Source organism: Rousettus aegyptiacus, unplaced genomic scaffold, assembly GCF_014176215.1.
Source record: "Rousettus aegyptiacus isolate mRouAeg1 unplaced genomic scaffold, mRouAeg1.p scaffold_m13_p_15, whole genome shotgun sequence".
Classification (NCBI taxonomy): Eukaryota; Metazoa; Chordata; class Mammalia; order Chiroptera; family Pteropodidae; genus Rousettus; species Rousettus aegyptiacus.
In genome coordinates, this window is record NW_023416290.1 from 16,734,695 (window position 1) to 16,758,442 (window position 23,748).

A 23,748-nucleotide genomic window follows, 5' to 3' on the forward strand; every position below is an offset into this window, starting at 1 on the left:
CACTTGGAAACTGCCTTTTTGGTATGGACAATGTGACATTTCATTATGTGTAGTGATGGTGCTAAAGCTTTTCTAAGTGGCTTTATGCAGACAAGGACAAGTGGGGTCAGAAGAAAAAGTAGACAGTAGAGAAGATGATGCTTCCTGGTTGGTTTGTGGGCCCATGGGAGGACACTGTCTGAACTTTTGAATAAATAGGTGGAATCTATTTCAGCAGGGAAGGGTGTTCATCAGGTCTTGCAACTGTGTACATGGGAGTTATGAAGCCAGTAGACATTAGGATCGCACTCTCTTAATAGCATGTAGGCTCTCTTCAGGAAAATATATCAGCCAAATCAAACCGATCTTAATTGTTAAATCACTACCCATCTCAGAAAGTGATTGCTCGCTTTAAGCTAAAAACACTTCCTGTGCTATAGAGTGAAATACTTGGATAGTTTTAGACATGCTTCTCTTTCCAAATATATATGTGCGTGTGTGTGTGTGTGTGTGTGTGTGTGTATGTATACACACACACACGCATGTGTAGGAAACTACTGAACAGCAATTTCTGAAATAATTCTGCAGAAGGCTATGCTTGGAAGCTGAGTAGGGCTCATGAGAACCAATCCCAGCTTGTTCTGAGAACCCAGAAGTGTGTTAAAAGCACATTCCACGTGTTCTGCTCCCAGCTTCATTCTTCAGTGCTTGATAGTTTTAAGAAGATGACAGGTTTCCCTTTGCACTTTGGCCTACTAAATGTGGCCGTGGCGTTGCACAGTGTTTTATAGCATGGAAATGAAGTATTCGGTCAGATCGATGTGTCTTCTCTTCCTGGTTGCAGAAGAATGGCTGGCACATTCTCTCACCACCATGGGCATTCACAGATCTTGCTTATCTTCAGCTGGAAAAACAGACAACATGCAGGCTGCATTTGCCATTTACACAAACTGTTACTTCCTTACTTTACGTGTAGAAATTGAATACTTTATAATAAATACCTACAACACAACGCTCATAAATTATTATACAAACTATCATTTCATAACTCAATAAGAATTATTTATTTTCTTTTTTAGGGAATATGACTTAAATTTTTTTTTGCTTCCAAAAATGACAGAATTTTTTCCCAGTGGACTTGTCATTTTCTCCCCAAATGACTTCCAAAATTTAGCTACCTGCTTAGCTTTCCCCTTACTCTCACATGGACCATCACATCTCTAAAATAGTCATCTACTGTCTACTGATGAAGATCTGCAAACTTGCATATGCCCAGCTAAGAGTTTGCAGAGTTAGGTTAGCCAACTGAGTTGAATGAAAACTAAACCAGTGATGTTGTAGAAAGGTGGAGGAGAAATTATATTATTTCATGTGTTTTCAATTCAATTTTAGAAAATATCTATATTTTCTTATTTAATGTCTTTGTTTTTCATTGATAAAAGTAATACATGTTCTTTGATAAAATTTTTGAAAAAATAAGAAAACTTTAAAAGGAAATTAAAAGGAAATTAAATCAGCAATTACACCAATCTTAACAAGCATTTTGGTATATTTCTTTTAGTCATTTTTCTCTGCATATATACAAAGGTCTCTCTCTCTCTCTCTCTCTCTCTTTCTCTTTCCATATATATATACATTTTTTTTTCTTTGTTTATTTTGGTTACCCACGAGATTATACTTGCAGTTTTAAATAATGCTTCCCCCTCTTCCCCTGCAAAACAGTATTGATGTATAAAGAAGAGAAAACAGAAATTTGATTCAGAGAACTTGAGTGTTCATTGTCTCTTTCTTGCTGTCATGGTAGGTAGCAGTGAAATAATCCAACGTCTCAGTGCTCTCAGTAACTATAAGCCTAGGGCAGAGTACGATGTTTGGCATCAAAAATGTGTGCTGTACAAATGCAGGATTACCTTTCCATGAACATATAATTGACTAGGAAATGCACTGTTTTTCATTTAATTTTGTTAATACTCCTTGAAGGTAGGAAATATGATTATATCATTTTATAGCTAAGGAGACGCAGAGGCAGAATTTTAATTACTTGTTTCCTCAGGGGCAGAACAAAGATTTGAGCACATGGTTGCAGGATCCCAGTCTTTTTTCTGTCTGTGACAGCATTTGGCTCTTTCTACTACTATGACGACTGTCCCTTACAGAGTGCACACTATGTGCCACCACTGCATGAGACATTTTGCACGTAGTGTCTGATTTTATCTTCAGAATCCACTCTGAGGTTACTATCAATGTCTATATGTTGTAGATGAGAAAACTGAGGCTTACAGAGATTAAATCATAAATTCAGAGTCCCTTAATTAGTAACTGATTTAAGTCGGTTAGTCTCTTTTACCCATGCTTTTCCCATTAGCCTCACTTCATCCATTTACCAATCTGGAGTGTAGTTTTATTTCCTACAAATGCAGATAACACTGCCTGCTCCATGTACCTAATGTGATTGCTTTATCTCATTAGTGCCTAACAGAGTGCTGGAACACAATACAGTTCCAGTAACTGTTAATTGAATGACTGAGAGGGTAGTGTGTGTGAATTTGCTTTGTGCATCAAGAAGAAGGAATCTAAGTGCACTATTACCACATATATTAAGACAAAAGGGAAAAAGAAATGAAGTGTAGAACTACATCAGCTCAACCTTTACCCTGCTACATAGGACCTTTGGATTGGGGGTGGAGGAATAGAACACCGGCAAGTAGTGCTTGCTCGGGGGGTCTTCTGGTGTAATAGGAATTAACACTGTAATCGAAGAGTTGTAAAAAAAAAAAAAAAAAAAAAAAACTAAAAAGAGAGTCCAATAAACATGACCATGTCAGGAGAAAAATAAATAAAAACTATTAAGGGGAAATGACTTGACTTTGAAAATCAATAAAGAGAAAATGGACCAATTTTTTAACTATAGAAGTAGCCTAACGTATTTATTTACTTTTTGTTTTCCTACTACATTATTCTAGAATATCAAAATATTAGTCTAGATTTCCTCACTTTCCCCAGATCTATCCCAGGGAGACACTTCCATAACCCGGTGTTTGTTTACCCTCTCCTCAATTTGTATTCCCACAGATGTTGCTCAATTAAAATTGAAGCTTTGCACCTTTCTTTCCCAAATTCTTTCCCTACCCTCAGGGTTTCCAAAAAATTCTGTATTAAATCTAAATCTGTCTTTTGTGTATTGCATCCAGATGTAAGATAACTTCCGGAATGCAATTTCATTTAACTTAACTGTTACCTTTCTGTTTAAGAAGGGCCTATTTAAGTTTCAGTGGCTGATCTGAGCCATACGGACTTCCGTCATCTCTCCTATGCAGTTTGGGACACAGATGATAAATCGCAGCATCACCTCTTGGTGGTCTTGAGACAGGGACAAGAACTGGCTTATTGCAGGGCCCCTCTTCTGTGATATCCCTGAATTGAAGATGAGGGGAGATAGAGGAAGCTCCAGATGTGAGAGCAGCTGCAAAGCGGAGAATGGCCACAGAAATCAAAGCCTGGAGGCCAGCATGGCCCAATTCTTAAATTTTGAACACCCCCCAAAGACAGATCAAGGTGAACCCTAGCCACTGGTTTATTTTGTTTCAAGTCTGCATATTTTAAGACTAGTAGTCTTTCCCATGAACTATCTCTCTCTCTCTCTTTTTTTTTTCATTTGCTGTAGGAAGAAATAATATAATATTTGGATACCCAAGAACAGATTTTTTTTTCTTTTGCTATCCCTAGAAAATGAAGATATGAATTCTATTAAGAATTTTGTAAAATGACTGAGTTTTATTTTTAGCTTGACCTTTCACCTACAAGTGGCACCATCAGGCTCATTATATTTTAACAAAATTTTTGGTTGATTAATAATATGTTTTATTATAGAGAAGGCTATAAAATGGCTGCTAGTTTAAACATAGCTCTGCATCCTGAATATATTAAATCTTTAATATAAATCATAAAAATTTTACATGTAAGCATTCTTTCCCTGATAAAAGGAAGAAAATAGTACTCATTTGTAGATAAACAAACACATTTTTGGCTGTTTTTAGGCATACACTTTGATTTCTCATCTGTGTGGACATGTATAAAATTTGGAAAATAAATTTACTCTCTCAATTTTTTATTCTATAAAGCCAAAGGACAATTCATTGATGTTATTATTAATTTTCCCAATAGGTTTTTATAATCCTAAAGAAAATGTTTATAAATTGGTGACTTTTTTCAATTTTTGTTAATGCATTTGTTGTCCCTTATTAAGTTTCCAGAACTTTCTCTCACTATTAAATGTATCCTCAGGTGGTTATCGCTACATCATTACTACGGAAGGACCATTCATTAGGAATGTTAATTTGACTAGTATCTAATTTAGGATCACTTCAAGGCAGCCCGGACAGAAAGGGATTAAAGAATCAGAGGCAACTGTTGGTTTTTGCTGATGTGGTTGAAATTATGAGTGAATGGTCATCCATTAGTATAGAAAGCTTTATTATTATGATTCTCTGACAGTTTCGTAATTTTCATTATTTCATGAGGAATAGCCCATGCATTTTCTTGCCCTTTACCACCATTTTCAATTCTATATTTAAGAAAAGAAATTCTGGTTTTTGAGATCTATTAAGAGGTACTAATGTTACATAATATTTGACTGCAGTAGTGAAAACATCTTGTTAATTTCTCTTTTTTTCTGAATTCTAAGGTGTAATCATGTCCTATACCACTCTAGACTGCAAGATCTTAAATGTCTTGAGAAATGTGGCTTAGGGAAAAGAGCTACTTATATGAGTTTGGACTGTAATATTATCCCTAAATCTATGAATCTATGAATTATTTTATCTCTATAAGTCTTTGTTTCTTATCTGTAAAATGGAGATAACGATATCTGTTTCATGTGGTTATAAGATACTTAAAAGAACATTCATTTAACTATTCAACATATATGAATTCCCTTTCTTCTTCTAAAACATGCCTCTAAAATCGTGATAGATGCCCCATCTCTCTAAAGTTTTAACAATAGCATTTGATAGAAGATTCATATTCCTTCTAATATATTCATCATAGGGCTGAGAGTCTCCTCTATCAATCAAATTCAAGGCTGTGGGCATCACACAATTTCCTTAAGTGTGAAAACTCTGCAGCCATCTGCTTGGGTTACCATTTTATTACTCTCACTAGTCATGTGACCTACAGTGAGTTCCTGAATTTTTTTGTGCCTCTGTTGCTTCATTTGGAAATGAATTGATTAACAGAAACTACCTGTTGGGACTTAGATGAGTTAAGACATGTAAAATGTTTACATACATAGTTCAATAAATGTGAGTTGTTATTACCAATCTAATTAATTTAAGTGTTTAAAATTTCCAATCATTTGAAATAATAACATGGGTAATTTTTATTGTGTGTATGTGTGTTTTAGATTATGCAAATATTTTCAGACACATTATCTCATTTACACCTCCTCCAGACTCTGTGAAATGGTCATTACCATCTCCCAACTGCAGTTCCTGCGATGACTAATAAAAAACAAATGATGGAAACACAGGTTGGTACAATTTTTCTTATTCCAAATGCTAGGCACTCTTCTTTGTGTCACAAATGTGATTTGGCTTTTAGTATAGCAGGTTGTATATCAAAATCTCAAAATTTGTTACTGAGAAAGAACATTAGAAAAAAGCAGATTAAGAACTTTCCTGCTTGCAGTTTCCGTCAGTGTAAGAACAATTGCTTCTTTCTCAGAAAAGAAAGCGTGATAGACATGTGTATCAGAGCGGCTGTCCAGAGGGGTAGTTCTCTCTCTATCTCATGGCAGTAAGACAACTGGTTTGAAATATCATATTTGTAAAAGGCTCAAGAGAGAACTTTTACTATTGTGATGGGATATTTTTATGTATTTTACAAAGTAGTGTATTCAGACTTATGGAATTTAATACCATGGTCCATGCTGTTATATATTTTGGGGGAATAAGAAGGGAGAACAAATTGAGTTTGGAGGGATCACCATAGGGAGTAAGAGTTTACAAATCAGATACTTAGCCATGGTGCCTGATTTTGAATAGGGGATCGATGGTAGCTTGGATTCTTTGAGAAGGAAAAAAATTAGTAAACCAGACTGAGAAAATACCAACTATTAAAAAATTGCTAAGTTGGTTTATATTGAAATTAACACTTCAATGTTTACTAAAGCATGTAACTAAGTGTGTGAAAAGACAAGCCATGGAATGTGAGGAGATATTTGCAACACACTTAGCTAATAGAAGACTCATTTATATCTTCAGTTTCTTACTGTAAAAACAACGAGGCAAAGACAGAGAACCCAATAGAAAGACTAGAACAGGCATTTAACAAAAGAGTTCCAAAATTTCGATAAGTATATAAAAAGGCTCTCGACATTTTTAGTTATCAGAGAAATATAAACTATAGTTCAATGCTACTAGGCAGCAGTCACATGACTACATTGCTGATGGGAGGAGTGTAAATTGACACAAGCACTTTGGGACACTGTTAGTAGTGTCTATAAAAGATGAACACACCATATTCTATGACCTAGCGATTTCATTCCTAGATAGGTGCCTACGGTTCAAATAAATATATCTATTAGTGAATCATTTGTAATAACCCCAGGCTGAAAATCCCAAATGCTCGTTAGTAGTAGAATAAATAAATTAATTGCACTATATTCTTACAATGGAATACTGTACAGCAAGAAGAATAAACACATATCAATAAAATGACTTTCATATGCATGGTGTTACACTTAAAGAACCAGACACATAAGAGTACGTATGACAAAATACTATGAAGTTCAGTGCTGTCAAAATTTATCTTTGATGATGGAAGCGAGGATAATGGTGATGCTTGTTGGGGACTAGGGACTAAAAGGGGACTTGAGAGATCTCTTGGGATCCTGGTAATGTTCTCTTTCTTGGTCTGATGTTGGTTACAAAGGTGGGTTCACTTTGTGAAAATTCGTCAGGCTATTCACTTGGAATTTATATACTTCTCTGTTATATATTACATTTCAGTATAAAATTAAGAAATAAGTTAGGTTACAGAGAATCTTCTATGTCAGAAAGTATCCTGTCTTTTCCCTAAATAATGCACAGACTTTATCAAACCCATCTTAGATGTGTTCTGAGAGAAGCCAAATGCAGAAAGCACATTTTGTTTGGGAAGAAAAGAAAAATTCAGAGCCTTGGCAGAAAAGGTTTCTGCAGAACAGAAAGGGTAGCAACCAGTTTGGACAGAGGCCTACGACAGCTCTGGATTTAAAGAAACACACTGATTTTTCACTCACCAAAGCCAACTGAAGGGGCGAGGAAAGCTGATTCTGGCAGCCTGAGCTCAACATTTAGCAACTGCCACACGGCCTCCACCAGGAGTGTCCAGCCGGATTCACGCCACTTTCCAAACAGTTGGGCGGCTGTCCTGGTATCTTCCTCTTTGTATCTGGTTGGTCTGAGAGATACAGTTCATGCCAGATTCCGCTGCTCTTTCCAGGTGAAGCACCTCAGAATTGAACACTTTGTGCAGCGCAACCCATGGTCCAAGTGAGAAATCCTCAGTTATGAAGGAGATTCGGTGTGGGCCATTAAGAGAAGGCACCAGTGTGACACGGGACATTTGTGGTAAAGCTGCTTCCTTTCTTTCTTCTGCCTTATTCCCTTGTTATATTTGAACTAATTTAAAACATCGTTCTGCTCAAATCATGCTTTTAATAATGTCGAAGTTATTTATTGGAAGGATTTTTTTTTACCATTGGCGATCCCTCTATACTCTTCTTTTCTATGACGAGGGCAGGTCTGCATAGGCCACACACGGCCACCCACTGCCACCCGGTGCAGCACAAGACGAGGTGGCGGATGTGGAAGGTGTGTTGACCACCTAGTGTGTAGATCACTTTTAACATCTCGTCTCTAGGTGGTACAATTATTTTCAGTAATAATCCTGAAATGACACATGTAATAACAATGACCAAAACAGAGATACAGACAATAAGCATTTTATTTTATTGACTCTCTTTAATTATGCGAATAAAAACAATAATATTAAATAAAATATAATAAGACTAAAATGTCTGCAAAAGGTCCAATTCAGGTAAGCATCAAAAAGATTACACTCTATTTTCATGATTCATTCTTTAAGAATTAAAAATAAATTTCAAATTTAAAGATATTATTCAATTCCAGTAAAATTTTTCATGTATAAACTAATGCATTTACCAAATAAAGATGTTGTGCCTATCTCTGTTTTAAATTTTAAACATAAATAAAAACTCCAACTGGTCACATAGGGTGGCAGACTTTAAGTAACTCAAGTTCTATTTCTTTGTTTTCACAATCACTGTGCTATCATGGTTTATTTAGAGAATATTATTTAAATGCAGGATATGTTGTTCTCCAAGTGCTGGAGAACTAAACTAAACCTGAAGTAATCTGGAACCTTCCTGTTATAAACATATCTTCCAAATGAATTCATATACTTGAGTCTGCCCATGTTGAGGGACCGACTTGTAAACTAGAAGTTTTCTGAATTAATTTCCTTATAGAATACAATATGTTTTATTTCTAAATAAAGAATGAATAATAAAAAACATCCTAACTTGAAACAAAACCTAAAACTCATCAACTCAACACCAAAAACCAAACAACCCAATTAAAATAGGTAAAAGATTTGAATGGATATTTCTCCAAAGAAGACATGCAAGTAGCCAATAGACACATAAAAAGATGCTCAGTGTGGCTAGTCATTATGATATACCACCTCATTAGAGTGGCTGTTATCAAAAACAAACAAACAAACAAACAAAACAAAAACAAGAAATAATAGTGTTGGTGAGCATGTGAAGAAATTGGAACTAATGCATCGTTGGTGGGAATGAAAAATTGTGTGACCATTATGGAAAATAGTATTGTAGTCCTTCAAAAGATTAGCATATTGTCCATCAATTCCATTTCTGCGTATATACCCCAAAGAATTAAAAACAGTCTTGGAAAATAATTGTGCACGCATATTCACAACAACATTATTCTCAATAGTCAAAAGTCAAAGCAACCCAAATGTCTATTGACAGATGAATCAATAAATGGAATGTAGTATATACATACAATGGAATATTATTTAGCCTTAAAAAGAATTCCGAAACATGCTACAAGGTGAATAAAACTTGAGAGCGTTATGCTAAGTGAAATAAGCTAGTCACAGAAGGACAAATATTATATATTCTTACTTGTATGAGGTACCCAGAGTAGTCAAACTTATAGAAACAAAGTAAAATGGTGGTTGCCATGGGCTAGGAGAGGTGAAAAGGAAGTTGGTGTTGAATGCATACAGAGTTTCAATTTGCAACATGAAGAGAATTCTGGAGGTATATGATGCTGATGGTTACACAACAATGTTTACTTAATACCAAAGTGAACTATACCATTAAAAATGGTTAAGATTGTAACTTTTATGTTATGGGTATTTTACCACAATTAAAAAATGCTCAATAGAAACTGTAACAATGATTTAGAATTTAGATTAAAAAAAAAGATGCTTTACGTAGAAAAACATTTGATCATTGACACTGTCGAGAATCGTTGGTGCGCTGTGATAACAGAGCAGCACTAACTGACTCACAAGTGGTCTTTTTACTCCTGGATGATTGTCCCGAAGTCCCAACTCCCAAGTCTTCCTCTCTTCCTCACCGTCACCTCCAGGTGGTTTCTTTCCCTGTCATCTTCCCCTGAGTAACCAGTGATGGCTGCATTTATTGTGTTCACTGGAAAGACTTCTGCTCTCTCGTTTCTTCAGAGTAGGGCAGCTAAAAGCAAAGTGTCCTTTCTCTGTTTTCTGTTGTCAAAGATTGTGCCCCTGTAGCACAATCTGTCTGTATTATTGTGCTAACAAAGATGCTTCACTCTGGCTTAATAAACTGCCCACCTACAGGAGAAGGAGCAGGAAGGGTATGGGTAGAAAATAGGGAGCTGGAAGAAAAAAAGTCTTGACATGACTGAATTCACAGTTAGGGAAGGTAGAGAAGTCATTTCCATTTTTTTCTGGTTATTAAAGTGTAATCAGCATGAAAATCTTTAGAAGGTCTGGGTTGTGTAGTGACCTAGTGGATATTGGAGGAACTGTTCTGCCTTCCACACAGAGGAAACTGCTCAGTCTTTGACAAATCTTTTTATCCTCTTTAGATAACAAAATATGAAAGATAGCAGAATGTGCCATCCCAAATATGCCACTTCGATGTAAGGATTATTTTGAACTGAAAGCAATTGAGAAGGAGCAAATACAAGAAAAGCTCTCTGCCTTCCCCTGTTTGCCTAAAAGCAGGACATAAATATGCAAAGATGTTCCCATTTTCCTCTGCACCAAGAAGGACAGAAGTTGATCACTGGAGAAAACTCTAGACCCTTAACAGCCTAGAGATAGACCCAGAGAAATCTACATGACAATTTTTGCTGACATTAGTCCTTATCTACCATTAGTTTCCCCATATTTGACTACCCATTATTTGTCACCCATAAAAATTCAAAGTCCTTTTCTTTTGCCTTGTCACTTCTCTGAAAATTTCCTGTTTTTTGTTGTTGTTGTTGTTGTTGTTGTCGTTAATATGTTGTGTAAGCCCAAGTTCTAGCCACCTTTTTGAGTTATTCATCACTGAGTACACCCATGTATGTGTGAACAATCCATGGTAATAAACATCTGCTTATAGTTCTCTTGTTAATCTGTCTTTTGTGACTCCCTGTCTCCTGTTCATTTCCCTGGGACTAGATATAATGGCTATGGTTTAAGAAAGGCTAATGAAAAGTAGAAAGAAAATTAAGAAACACATATATCATTTAGCTTTGCTGTGACAACCTAAACAGTCTTATTGATTGTAGTAACATTTATTTCTCATTCACACTACTATTGCAGGCTGGTCGTCATGGCCTCTTTCTAATTTCTTCTCATTCTGAGATTAAGACAAGTCATTCTCATGGCGAAGAGAAAATAGTGAGAAGTAAGTAGAAATACTCTAAAGATTTGCCTGCTTCCCTACATCACTTTTGGCTATAATCTATTGGTTAAGCATATTACATGGCCACACCCATTTCTGGTATTGATTTTGTATTTGTGTGCCTTGTAACAAATTGTGGTAATAAGCAACCCACAGACCTCACTCATGTTACACATGAGTTATCAGGAATTGGCTCCTCCGTCTCTTCTTCATGTGCCTTTTTTTTTATGATACATGTTGAAGGAGAAGCCATTTTCATGGCATTCTTATGGCATGAAACTATCTTGGTCTTGTGGCAGAGGGAAAAGAACAAGATGGTTGGGGGAAACTGTCGATGCCTCTTGACCAAAGTGCATGACATAGCTAAGCCCAAAGCAGTGGGGACAGGATGTTTTTGCCTTCCACACTGAAGCGGCATTGCCAGTTATACGACGACAGGTGAAGATGTACAATCCTCTCATAGGCAATAGTGTGAGTGAGTAATTGGGGACAATAATTAATGAGGAATAATTTCAGTTGTTGGATGTAGCAAAATATTCAACAAACAGCATCTTAAATTGATAGGGTTTCTTTTTCTCATATAAAAGAAAGTCTGGAGGCAAAAGGTTGCTAGTATTAGATTTAGTTTCTCAACGATGCCATCGAGACTCAATATTTTTTCCCTGTCTTTCTATTAGACTTTCCTTAATGTTAGTCATTTATATTTATGTGCATTACCTCTTAGTCACAAGAAGGCTGCACGATTCCAAGCATCACATGCAGATTGAAGTAGAAAAAAAATAGGATGATGAATATAAACACTTTTCTAGAAACCACTCCATCCCTCATACCAGAAACATTACTTTCATTTCATGGTATAGCACTTGGCTCCCCTGAGGTGCAAGGGCAATTAGAAAGTATTTGATGTTTACAGACTAAAATGAAGACAGGCAAAGGAGAGTGGGGCTGGAATATCATTTGAATTAGTCAATCACTATTGCCTTCCATAGAAAATTATTAGAAAGGATGGATGGTTGAATCTGAGCATTTTTCATTGCTTACAACTAAGAAAAAAAGGAAAATTTACATCCTTTTTGGTCCAGTTGATTAGCTTTTCATTTGCTATGCACATAATTTCTTTGATAATGCTATTAAATCTTTCAAACAATCTAGTCTCATAGAATTCATGTAGGTATACTTCGCTATTAAGGAGATAATTGCTGTTTTCCAAGTACTCTACCTATGTAACTCACATCATCCCTGAGAGAGAAAAATGAATCACGGTTATGAAATTACAGAGAAAGGTAGACTGTAGGAGAAAAAAAACCTTTATTTTTATTTGACTTGCTTATGTTTGTAAATGCTTCATAACTCTTTCAAGAGAGCTCTTTTGTGTTATTAAAACAGAAATAATTGTGTTGCTTGATGTGTTACACAGAAGTCAGGACTCATTTTCAAAGGCAGAAACACATTCTGGTGTCTCAAGAGGGACGTGTTAGCAATGTCTCTTCCCTGTTAAAATCGTGACCTGCTCAAAGGAGCATGACTGGCCTGTGAGAGTGGGACATTTCAGGAAAGCCTAAGACAGGATATTTCGTTACAATAACTTGGTTTCTATTTTCTATGAATCCAGAATAAGTATGGACTGTGGAAGGTGTAGAGGAAAAGGACATCCCCTCCACTAGCTCTGGGCACCATCTTTCTGCTCTAGAGGCCACCCAGACCCACTACCTGAGATTGGTCATTAAGACTAGAAGGGCTTTTATTGTATTTAGAAGAAGCCACTGGGCATCTAGACAGAAGTCCGTCAAAGAGGTTGTATTTATTTGTTAGAGATGCTAAAACAAAGTACTGCAGACTGGTTGGATTAAATAACTTATTTTCTCACAGTCCTAGAGATTAGAATTCTGAAATCCACATGTTAGCAGGTTAGTTTCTTCTGAGGCTTCTTTCCTTGGCTTCTAAGTGTCTTCTTGTGTCTTCACACGATCTTCCTTCTGTGTGTGACTATGTCCTAATCTCCTTGTCTTATAAATGCACCAGTCATATTGGATTAGGGGCCCACCCATATGACCTCATTTTGCCTTAACCATCTCTTTAAAGTCTTTATCTTCAAATACAGTTACATTCTGAGGTACTGAGGCTTCAACATATGGATTTTTGGGAGACACAATTTAGTCTGTAACAGAGAGTTACATATGAATATAATTTTAGGAGGTGTTCATTTTTCTATATGCTGATATCCTATACCCAAAATTGTATTTATTTCTTCTATTGCTACTGTCCGCTGAGTTTTCTTTTTCAGCTTTGTCCTGTTTCTACATTTTTGATGGTAGACATGCATCACAGCAGTAGTAGTATCTGCTGGACCAACATTTTACACACACACACACATGCACACACACATGCACACACACACCACACACACACCACATGCATTCCCCATTTACTGATTTGTACAGCTCTTTCCGATTCTTGGCGTCAGGCACCCAAGGACCCTGGCCAGGAGAACCAACTGTCACCATGGCTGTCAACTCAATTTAATGGACAGTGCGCTCTAATTATTCAGTCAGGCCAATGTTAGTTATTGGAATCAAGAGAAGCAGATCCATATGATTTTACAAGGCACTTGTCATTTGGGGTTTTGTTTATTTTTTGTTCTGATTGCATACTTAAAAGTAATCAAGTTACAACTAGTTTTATTTTTCAGCAGCGTCACATTTTTTTGGGACTTTTTGGGATAGAAAATTCCTATTTTACTATTTTATTTAATAAATAAAGAAAGCTAACATGAAACCAAACACACGGGACTTTGTGATTTTTAAATAGGGTAAATTTCATATCTATTTCACTAGGATATAGGACCTCCCTGTACTCAAAGCGGCCCCTTGAATATTAACAACCTGCAACTCTTGATAGTCTTTCTCTGTGCTTTGTCACCATTACACTGGTTTGTGTAACTTCACTGGAATAGAAATCATGTTAAAAGAAGGCTCTAAGGAGCAGTTCAAATTCTGTCTTCTTTAACAAGGTGCCCCTGAGACTCAGCAGGCTTGGTTTATTTATGTGGAGAGATAGAAGGGTCTAGAAAGTAGCAATCTCAAATCTGAAGGGAAAAGGAGTCTGTTTCACTCTGCTGACATGAATTGTCACCTCCCCTGAGGGGTGGGATCACCCAGAGAGCTGTGAGATCACAGTCTCTTCTCATGCTTCAGGTTAAAAGCCCACGATACACCAGAAAATCCATCTGCTTCACCATTCCAGCTCCAACCCAGCTTTCCTTACTGTTTATTTTTATACTGCAGCAGCAGGTACCCGCGACCTTGAACCTGGTTGCTTCTTACTTGACCACAGCATCATGTGGCAGCAGCTTGCAAATGGACTTTAGGTAGAGATGCAGACATGAGAGCAATCAGAAGAGAGCTAGATTTTTTAGCTTGTTCTTGTACTGGTCTTTCACTTGTCCACTTTGATCATCACTGCTGCTGCAACTCAACCACTGGCTGAAAAAGTTGACAGATTTATGTGAACTTGAAATGTCACTTTTACAGTCAAATATACAGGGCTCCAAGCACAGACACATCAAGCTATGAAAAGTGATAATGACCCAGGAGGTTTAGTAACCCCTGAAGCAAAACCATCAGAGACAGCCCTTTATTTTATCTATTTCTGCTTTCCCTCCAATGTATTGAGAGACAGGCAAGGGTAGGACACAATTTTATGCCCAGGCCTAAGCTGTCTAGATTGTTATTTAATTCAATGGGATTTGAGGCTATGGAGAGAAGATCTAGTATGGATTAGTGTGGAGGCGTGCACCATTATGAGCTGGTGTACTTGCCATGGGCTGAAGGGAGTGGACTTATAAATAACCCTGCAAATAATTAGGCAATCATACCCATTCCTGAAAGGGCTGGTCACCTATTTTTTAATAATCAAAATATATTTTTAAGTGTTTTAAGATTTGAAACACAAATTTCTAAAAGGTTTATGTAATAAAGCACAGGCTTATACTTGGACACTAAAATTAGTTCTATGATTTTTGGAAAATAAGGCAAAGACAAAACATTAAGTAAATTCATTTTTATTTGTTTGCTTTAAAAAGTATAAGTTTCCTGAAACAAAATATTTAAAAATTTCTGAATATGTCTATTTGAAGGGATCTGATTTTGAAGGATCCTTCAACCTAGTTTTACCAAAAAAAAAACCACAGAAACATTTGGTTAGACATCTGCACCTACTGTATAGAAAGAAAAACAATATTGAATTAAACCATAACAAAGGGAATCCTGGACGACTGCGTTAGCATAGAATAAATATTTTGTTTTCTCATAATTTAGTTTAAATGCAGGGCAAGAACCTCGAAAATTCTAATGACAACATGACTTCTGAATCTTTGATTCTGAATTTTAGTCATTTCACAACTGTTTTCTAATCATACCAGTGGAAAATGTCTCTATCACGTGATCGTTTGCTGTGAGTGTGCATAGCATGGTGGTTCGTAGTCACAAGAAAAGCAGAGTTGCTTTTGGCCATGGATGTTCATGGGTAGACTTGTGCCTTCCCCAGCGTGGGAATAGCCAAGGCACCTGTAGATAGAGGAAACATGACTATTTTTTTTTTTTTATTCAAGAAGAGTTTTGGAATATCAAGCTGTCATTTTAGTTATTGGTTTACCCACCAATGTGTGGTCTATATCATATAACATGAGAGCATGAGACTCGTCTAAACATTTTTAAAGTAAATTAAATAGCCTATAGCCCTTCCTTTAAAATACATCGATATGATCCTTATATTTAGATTTTTTAAAATGCCCTTTCGGAATTAGCTGACATTTTTAAATACACTCACAGAGAGCCGAAGTAGATGCCTGCCAAAGAAAAAAGCTTTAGTTTCAGGGTAATTGATGCTAATCAATTTCTTTCGAAAAAAGCTTTAGAAAATTTAACCACTTCTTATTATCGCTAACAGACTAACTAAATAAATAAGTAAATGCACAAATAAAAATTATCCCCATAAAGACAGGTTAATAATATCCTTAGTAGCTAAAGCAAAAAACAAGTTATTTTAGTCATTATAGCTTTTGCTTTTATTTATTTATTTTTAAATAATATTTTATTATAACTTCAAGTATATAGTACATTGTTTAGACATTTACATAGTTTATGAAACGACACCCCAGATTCCTCTATCCTCCCTCTGGCTCTACACATAGTCATTACATTACTGCTGACTGTATTCCCTATACCTTTTATTTTTAAGCTTAAAGAAAAATATCACTTTAAAGATTGTTTAAAATTGGATTTGTACAACTCATTCAAACTGGGCAGTAAAATAAAAGGGAAACTGATTTCCTCTTCAAAGAAGGGTGACTGATGGGTTGAAGCCCACTATTTTGCCAGAGTGGGGTGTCACTTGAATGAAACTGAAGTCATCCTGAGAATAAAGAAATGAATTAGAAATGCTTCCCCCTTTCTGACTTCGCACTTTGACTCCCCTGTACCTGCAGCTACCTTTCCCCCTTTGCTCACTTTCAAAGATAATTCCTTCTCTGGTGCTCTAACCCCCATTCCTTCCACTACGTGTTCTTCGGCCATCATCATTACTTCTCTTCTTCATTTGCAGCATCTCTTTCCTGGCTTGTTGGCTGCAACTTAAATCTAATAGATTTCTCGTACGATAAAAAATTTCTTCCTCAATCCTGTGCCCACTTATTTCTCTCCTTCCTCTCATGGCTAGGGCCTAAGAAAGCCTTGTGTCATCACCGGCCTTTCCTTCCCCACCTCGGTAACCCTCTGCCGCTAAGCTTTCCCGACTCTGCCTCCGCTGAGCCATTCTAGAAAACATCACCAGGACTTCCTAACACCCAGCCAAACACCGCTATTTAGGCTTCATCTCACTCCTCCTTTTGCAGCACTTTATAAACAACCCGTTTTTCCTTAGAACTTTTGTCACCCTGGGTTTTGAGAAACCAATTGCAGCCGGAAGCCTCTCCAGTGCAGCTTCGCCTAGACTTTTCTGCTCAGCTTTGTGGTGCTGCCTTCCAACCCAGTCTCCTCAATGAGAAACCCGACGGACTCCCTCACGTTCACTCACACCTGTAGAGTGAGTGGAACTGAGAAACACAGATTACTGAGATGTTGGGAAGATGAGACGTTCAGCTTCACAGAGAGGACCGTGTTGAGGGACTGATACTGAACAAGCCTTTATTATAGAACCGATTTTATTTTCTGAGCTCTCATACCTTGGCTCACATTAGAATTAAGGATGTGCGATTTGGAAGCAGCACCATTTCTTGGAGTTCTCTGCTTCATGAGCGTGTTCATGGCTTAATGGAGATGGGGGACGTGGCAGTCCGGACCAAACGCGTTCTTTTCTTTCTTTCTTTCGTGTGTGGGTCTTTAGTGTGGTGTGGGAGGGAGGGCGGTAGGGTGGGAGTGGGGGGGATGGCAAGGAGGTCGCCCATTGCAGGACGGCAGGAAGGCTTTCTTTCTTTTTTGCTTTTCTTTCTCCTTCTTTTCTTTCCTTCCTTCCTTCCTTCCTTCCTTCCTTCCTTCCTTCCTTCCTTCCTTCCTTCCTTCCTTCCTTCTCTTTCTTTCTCTCTTTTTTATTTTGCACTTAGCCAAAATTACTTGATATTTGCTAAGACTCTGGATTATGTTAAATCAAAAAATAAGTTTTTTTTTTGAACTACAGGCATAGTAAAAATCATTTCTTTGCTATGTGTGTTATTTGTAAACTGTCAAGGACAGAGGCAATGAGGGAAAAAAGGAATGTAATAATAAAAGTGCAAAAATAATTGGCCCTGAAAGAAAAAAACAATTTTCACAATCACTTGCCAATATTTGTTAAAAATGTATAATTGAAGACAAGTAATTTCTACAAAACATAGCATTTACCCACTGGTACCAACATTTATGAGAACAAAGACTTGATCAGTTTTGTCCTTGCTGAATGTGCGGGACCTGGACAGTTCTTGCAACATCACGGGTACCGTGTAAATACTTACCAGTGGAGCAAAGTCTCCGATTATGTGCTCTTATTCATGCAATTCAATTTTTAAATGTTTGTCTGTGTGTTTGTTTTGCTGTCTCTGACACCACTTATGAGAAACAGTGAAGATCTCAAGGAAAAGAAATCGAAAAGTTATTTTTAAATTTGAAGCAGTTCAGTTATTTTTAAGTCCCAGTTTTATGGTGAACATTTAGAAGTGTATAAATAAATTATCCAACTTTTATACAAATTTAATTCTTTAAATCTGTATAAATATAATAAGTCTTAATTCCTATTTAATAAAATGGACACCATTCAGCATCCATAATTTATTATATTAAAAACATATTTTGCTTCCAAACTTGCTGGTGATTCCTCACATTTACAAATATAAGAATGATAAATACAAGATTACGCTTTTCCATAATAATAGGATTGTAACTAGACTTGTTCATTCAGATTCACAAGGATGAATAACGAAGCCAAATGGCACGATTTTTTAAATTTTCTTTCAGGGAGTGAGACAGGCCTAAAGAGGAAGAGCCCTAAAAATGGCACAGATTGAGGATAGAAATTATATAAGTAACTATTAAGAACTATTCAGATTCACATACATCTGGCTGTGATAGAAGACAGATCTACATTTGCCTTTGAAAGAATGTCTGGAGTGGCCAGCTTTGAACTTGCTGATATCAGCATTTACTAACTGTTGCCACTATTCCTAACAACTCTTTAATTAATACCTTGCTAACAAATTCACTGGGCGATAATTAGAGGTTCATCAGGGTCCCAGTGGGCACAGACCTCTGATTTCACTTTAGACATTGTTGCCTGGTTACAAGGCCAAGGTTTGGGTCGACTGCAGTCTTTTGAAACAGCAGTTTCATTTTTGCCCAAGAAAGGTGCAAAAACAGAAATGGAAATGATAGAAAGGAGTCAGTCTAAATTCAACTCTTTTATACACAATATGTTCTTTCAAAAATTTAGGTTTTTATTTTTATTTTCAAACATGATATAATATATGTGGATATTCTTGCCATTCTACATTCTCAGTGGAAGGAAATTTTCTATTTATTAAGTGTTTCCATGACATAAGGAAGAAATTATGTAGCAAAATTATTGGCTTCATGAAATAGATTAAATAACTTATTTTTTTCAAGTTTATATACACATAGAATGTCAACCAAGTAACTAATATCCATTAGAATCTCATTGAAGTAATAAACACTGGGTTAGATGCTGGGTTTACGAAGATTCCTTAGACATCTCTGTCCCCAAGAGACTTACAGGGTAGAGGGAAGATAGACAAATATACTAGAGGAAGAAGGACTCAGCTCCTGTCCATTTAAAAACTGTTCCTCAAACGGAACTGACCTGTGTTGCTTAGACCTGATTGCTGGGTCCCTAAATTTACTGCCTGAGTTTCTTTGCTTGCATTAGATTTGGGAGCCCACATTCCCAGGAAAGTCACAGGGGCATCTGTTGCCTGCCATTCCCACTCTATTCCCTACAAACTGACTTAAAACATTAAACAGGCAGAATTTTTCTTAGTTCTGCTAATTATCCAGCTAGTTTGCAGTCTTTTCTAGGAATACAGCTCTGTCTCTGTGGAGCCCGGGCCCCACCCATCTCTGAGCTGAGTGCTTGGGGCTCTGCTACCCAGGGACTGGGCTGGCTCGCCTTGTGCCAGGGCCACTGCAGCCTCAGAGGTGCCTTTGCATGAATTGGAAAACAGCACTATGTGTAAATAAAACGCATGTTTTGAAATATATATGTATAGTGGTTTATATCTAACATAATATACATGAGATATATAGTACATGTATAGTGTCTTCTAGTTTCTTTATGAGCATGTAAATAATAACATGTATTAAATAAATTTTTGCAAAACTAAGGTCATATTAAAGGTGTTATTTTTGAACATGGCTCAGAATTTCTATTTATATTAAATATTAATTGACAATATGCTTTTAACATAAATGCATCAGATATCATCTTATGAAGAATATATCACAATTTATTTAGTCAGTTCCTAATTATTGGTCATTTAGGTTTTAATTTTTTGCTATTACAAATAAAGTTAAAACTGTTGCTCATCCGTGTAAAATTCTTATTGCGTTTTTATCATGAGATTATTAGTAGTAATCAACTTTCCATGCTAATCAGTTTTGGAAGCAGATATGTTCTTGGCTCTTTAATCAGGTATTTTCTTAAATATATTTTGTGATTAAATTTCACTTTTATGTTTGCCTAATAAGATTTCTTTATTTTTTTTTCAGTGTAATGGAATAAATCAGTCAATAAGAGCCAAAGGTGTGCGCTAGCCCACCTTGCAAATTGATCCTCACTTATCTGAACACACATAAATAAAAGCCCCTTCAGGGGCTGGCTTGGCAAGTGAGGAGGGTCCTCAAAGGAGCATGAGATTGGGATGCTATGGCCCCAGTGATAGAATAACTGGTAATCCCATTCTGCCTCCCAAGCACTAATGTCATCAAAGGTCTTCTCCCTAATTAACTGTTTGTATTTCCTGAGTTGGAACATCAGGAGAGTGGGACATGCTTGCTTTGGGTTGAATTGCTTACCCTAAGAAAGATAAGTTGAAGTCCTAACCCCCAGTAACTCTGAGTGTGATCTTATGTGGAAATAAGGTCTTTAAAAGGGTAACAAAGTTAAAATGAGATCATTAGGCTGGGCTCTAACCCAATATAGCTGGGGTCCTTGTGCAGAGAGGACTTTTGGACATAAAGACAGAAAGAATTCTATAAAGAGGCAGGAAGAAGACGGCCATGTGAAGACTGGAGTTACGCTGCCATAAGCATGGCTCACCAACATCTTGATTCCATGCATCTAGCTTCCCAGAACTGAGAGACAATACATTTCTGTGGTTTTAAGCCACCCAGTTGGTACTTTGTTATGCCAAACTTAGGAAGGTAATACGATGTTTATATGCTATGACTAATAACGCCAACCAATATTTGACCAGGGTTTTTTTGACTGCAGTATTTATTAGAGTTAAGCTGTCAGATTAATCAGATGTATTCACATATCCATTTATTTCTTCATTTAACAAATGCTTATTTAGTATCAACTAGCTCCTCCATGTATTAATTTCGAATAAGCTGATGCCTCAGACACCTTTCAAATATTTTTCTCAGTAGTAGTAGAAGAGTATTTCAGAGATAGTTCTTTTTCACCTCTTTGTCTATAACTCAATAGTCAAATAAAATGTCCCTACAGGGAAGCCATTCCTGATCATGCTAATCCTCTCTCCCAACTTTGTGTCACTTTGTAGTACTTGGTGGTTCTGTCTGTTCATCTCATCCCCTTAACTCAATGAGGACTTCATTTAATTTTAATTTTCAGCAAATTCGTCTGTTAGATATAAGAGGTTTTGTGTATATGTAGACATCACCTTCAACATAACAAAACATTTTCAATAACTATCCTTAGACAATTTTAGTTCTGGATAAAAGGCAAGACTGATGTTTAAGTTTACCTCATTTTGTTTAACTACTTGTAGAAGTTATTTCTTTGATCCTTCCCGGAAAGCTAACTGGAGATTATCAGAGGCAAATTTTATGAATATAAGAAAAAGAGTTCAAAGACAGAAAAGCCTTATGCAACCTCAGTAAACTCCAAAACAGCACATAGGTTACTAAGGAGTAATGTAGGTTTGTTCATTGTCAGACAACATCAGATTTCCGGTGACTTTATAGGAAAGGAAATTAGAGTAATGACTTTTCATTAAATTATGAACATGAAAGCTACCTCAGTTGTGCTAATAGAAAACCCTAATGTTGATCTTGGCATAACTTCCAAATTTGTAAACATTAATACTTTTCATTACTCATAATCATCATAAAACTTGAGTACTATCTATAAAAGTAGACATTATTTTCAGATACCAAAACCTAAAGCAAGAGCAGGTGAAGTTTCTAAATGTAATAAAATGCCAGGCAGAAATATGAGGCTATAGAAATGTTTATTTTTATCGACCTTCGGCTCTCTAGGAGATATTAATAGTCTATCTTATCTATTTATATAATATTATTTAGGGTCTTTCTGTAAATAATTTTATTTATTGCCATAATTTATAATATTAAAGCATTTCTGTAGCTACTTTATGATCTCAAGTGGTTTTAAACTTTTATTATGTTCCAAGACTTCTTATCTCTTTTGCCCTCAACAAATCTTTAAAAACTTTCAGCATATGTGACGGCAGAGCCTGGGAGCTGGGAAATGTAATGATGCCAGTCTCGCAGGGCAAGCAGTGAAAATTTTCTCTAATGTACCTTGGACTGATGAGAATGGAAGAACTCTGTGGTTCTAGCCACAGACCTCTCTTCAGTTCAACTGCAAGCGAAGGTGAGCTGGGTGAAGTGTTCATGATGCAAGTAACCCAACCCTCAAAATTGTGCGAGGAGGAGCTAAAACTCAGCTTTCTGACCTATGCCAAGGTGAAAGCCTGTATGGTTATCTAATAGACATTCTATTACTGGGCATCATTTCTTTTACTGCTGTACAGTTGATGTTTTTTGCTTCAGAGAATAGTTTCCTATATTAACCTTTCTCTATTTTGCAGAAGACTTTCCAGATTATCTTTCATTTTTAAGGTATTAATCAGACAAATGTTTTAAAATGGCTTCTGGCTTGCCCTCTTCCAAGTTTTTTGATAAAATTTTATGTTACTTTAGAAGTAACATAAAATATGAATACAGAGTTCCATGGTAAATTAAGACAGGCAGATGAATATTACCAGATTGGACAGAATATTCAACAATAAGGCAAATGGAGCTATATAAAAAAGTAAAACAAACTGTGGTATACTCATGAAACCAGGAAGCTTCACCTTCCTCAAAATAACTAGAAATACAATTCTTCTCTCCCCCATTACTGCTGGTGCACAGAGGGGCCCAAATAGTGTTCTCACGAACTGATTTCTTGCTGTCCATACTGAAGAGGAGAACCATTTTCCTCTCTATGGCTTCTAGCCTCAGAAAAGCTCTTTCTTTTGGGTAGAAGGATGGCTGCGAAAGCTCTAGTCACACCTTTCAGGTCTGTATCCATGGCAGTGTCTCTCACTCAAGCTTCATTGGCTGGTCAGGTCAAGTACTCTTCTTGAAATCAGTTGGTGGGGCCGAAGATGATCTCACTGACTGGCTTCAGCCCAAGACTCCTGCTTTTCCCTGAGACTTGTCAAGACACAAAGACTAGAACAACTCTTCAAGTCAAACCAGGGACTTTAACTTAGGAGAGTAGAAATGAAAACTGGAGAGGTAAACGGCAAAGACTGCTAAGAGTGAGAATAAAACAGAGGATAGTAGGATTCATAAAAAACTAAAATTACAACAGAATTAAGTGTAATACACAAGGACAGCAAAGAATTAATAGAATGACAATCGAAATCTGCATTGGAACTAGTTAGAGAAGAAAAAAATGAAATGATACATATATTAAATTGTGATCTGGAGAAAAAATAAGAAAAGTTTCAGAAGATAGAAGAAAAGGAAAAAAAAAAAAACTCCTAGATGACAATATAGGGGAAAACGTAGATGACACGAGTTTGGTAACGTTTTAGATACAACACCAAAAGAATAATTCATGAAATAAATAATTAATACAGACAACTGAACTAAAATACAGGCCAAAGATCTTAACAGACACCTCGCCAAAGAAGATTCATAGATAAAACATAAACATATGAAAGATGCTCCATATCATATGTCATCAGATAAATGCTAATTAAACAACAATGAGATACTAAAACATACCTATTAAAATGACCAAAATGTGAAACACTAAAAACATCAAATTCTGGTGAAGATGTG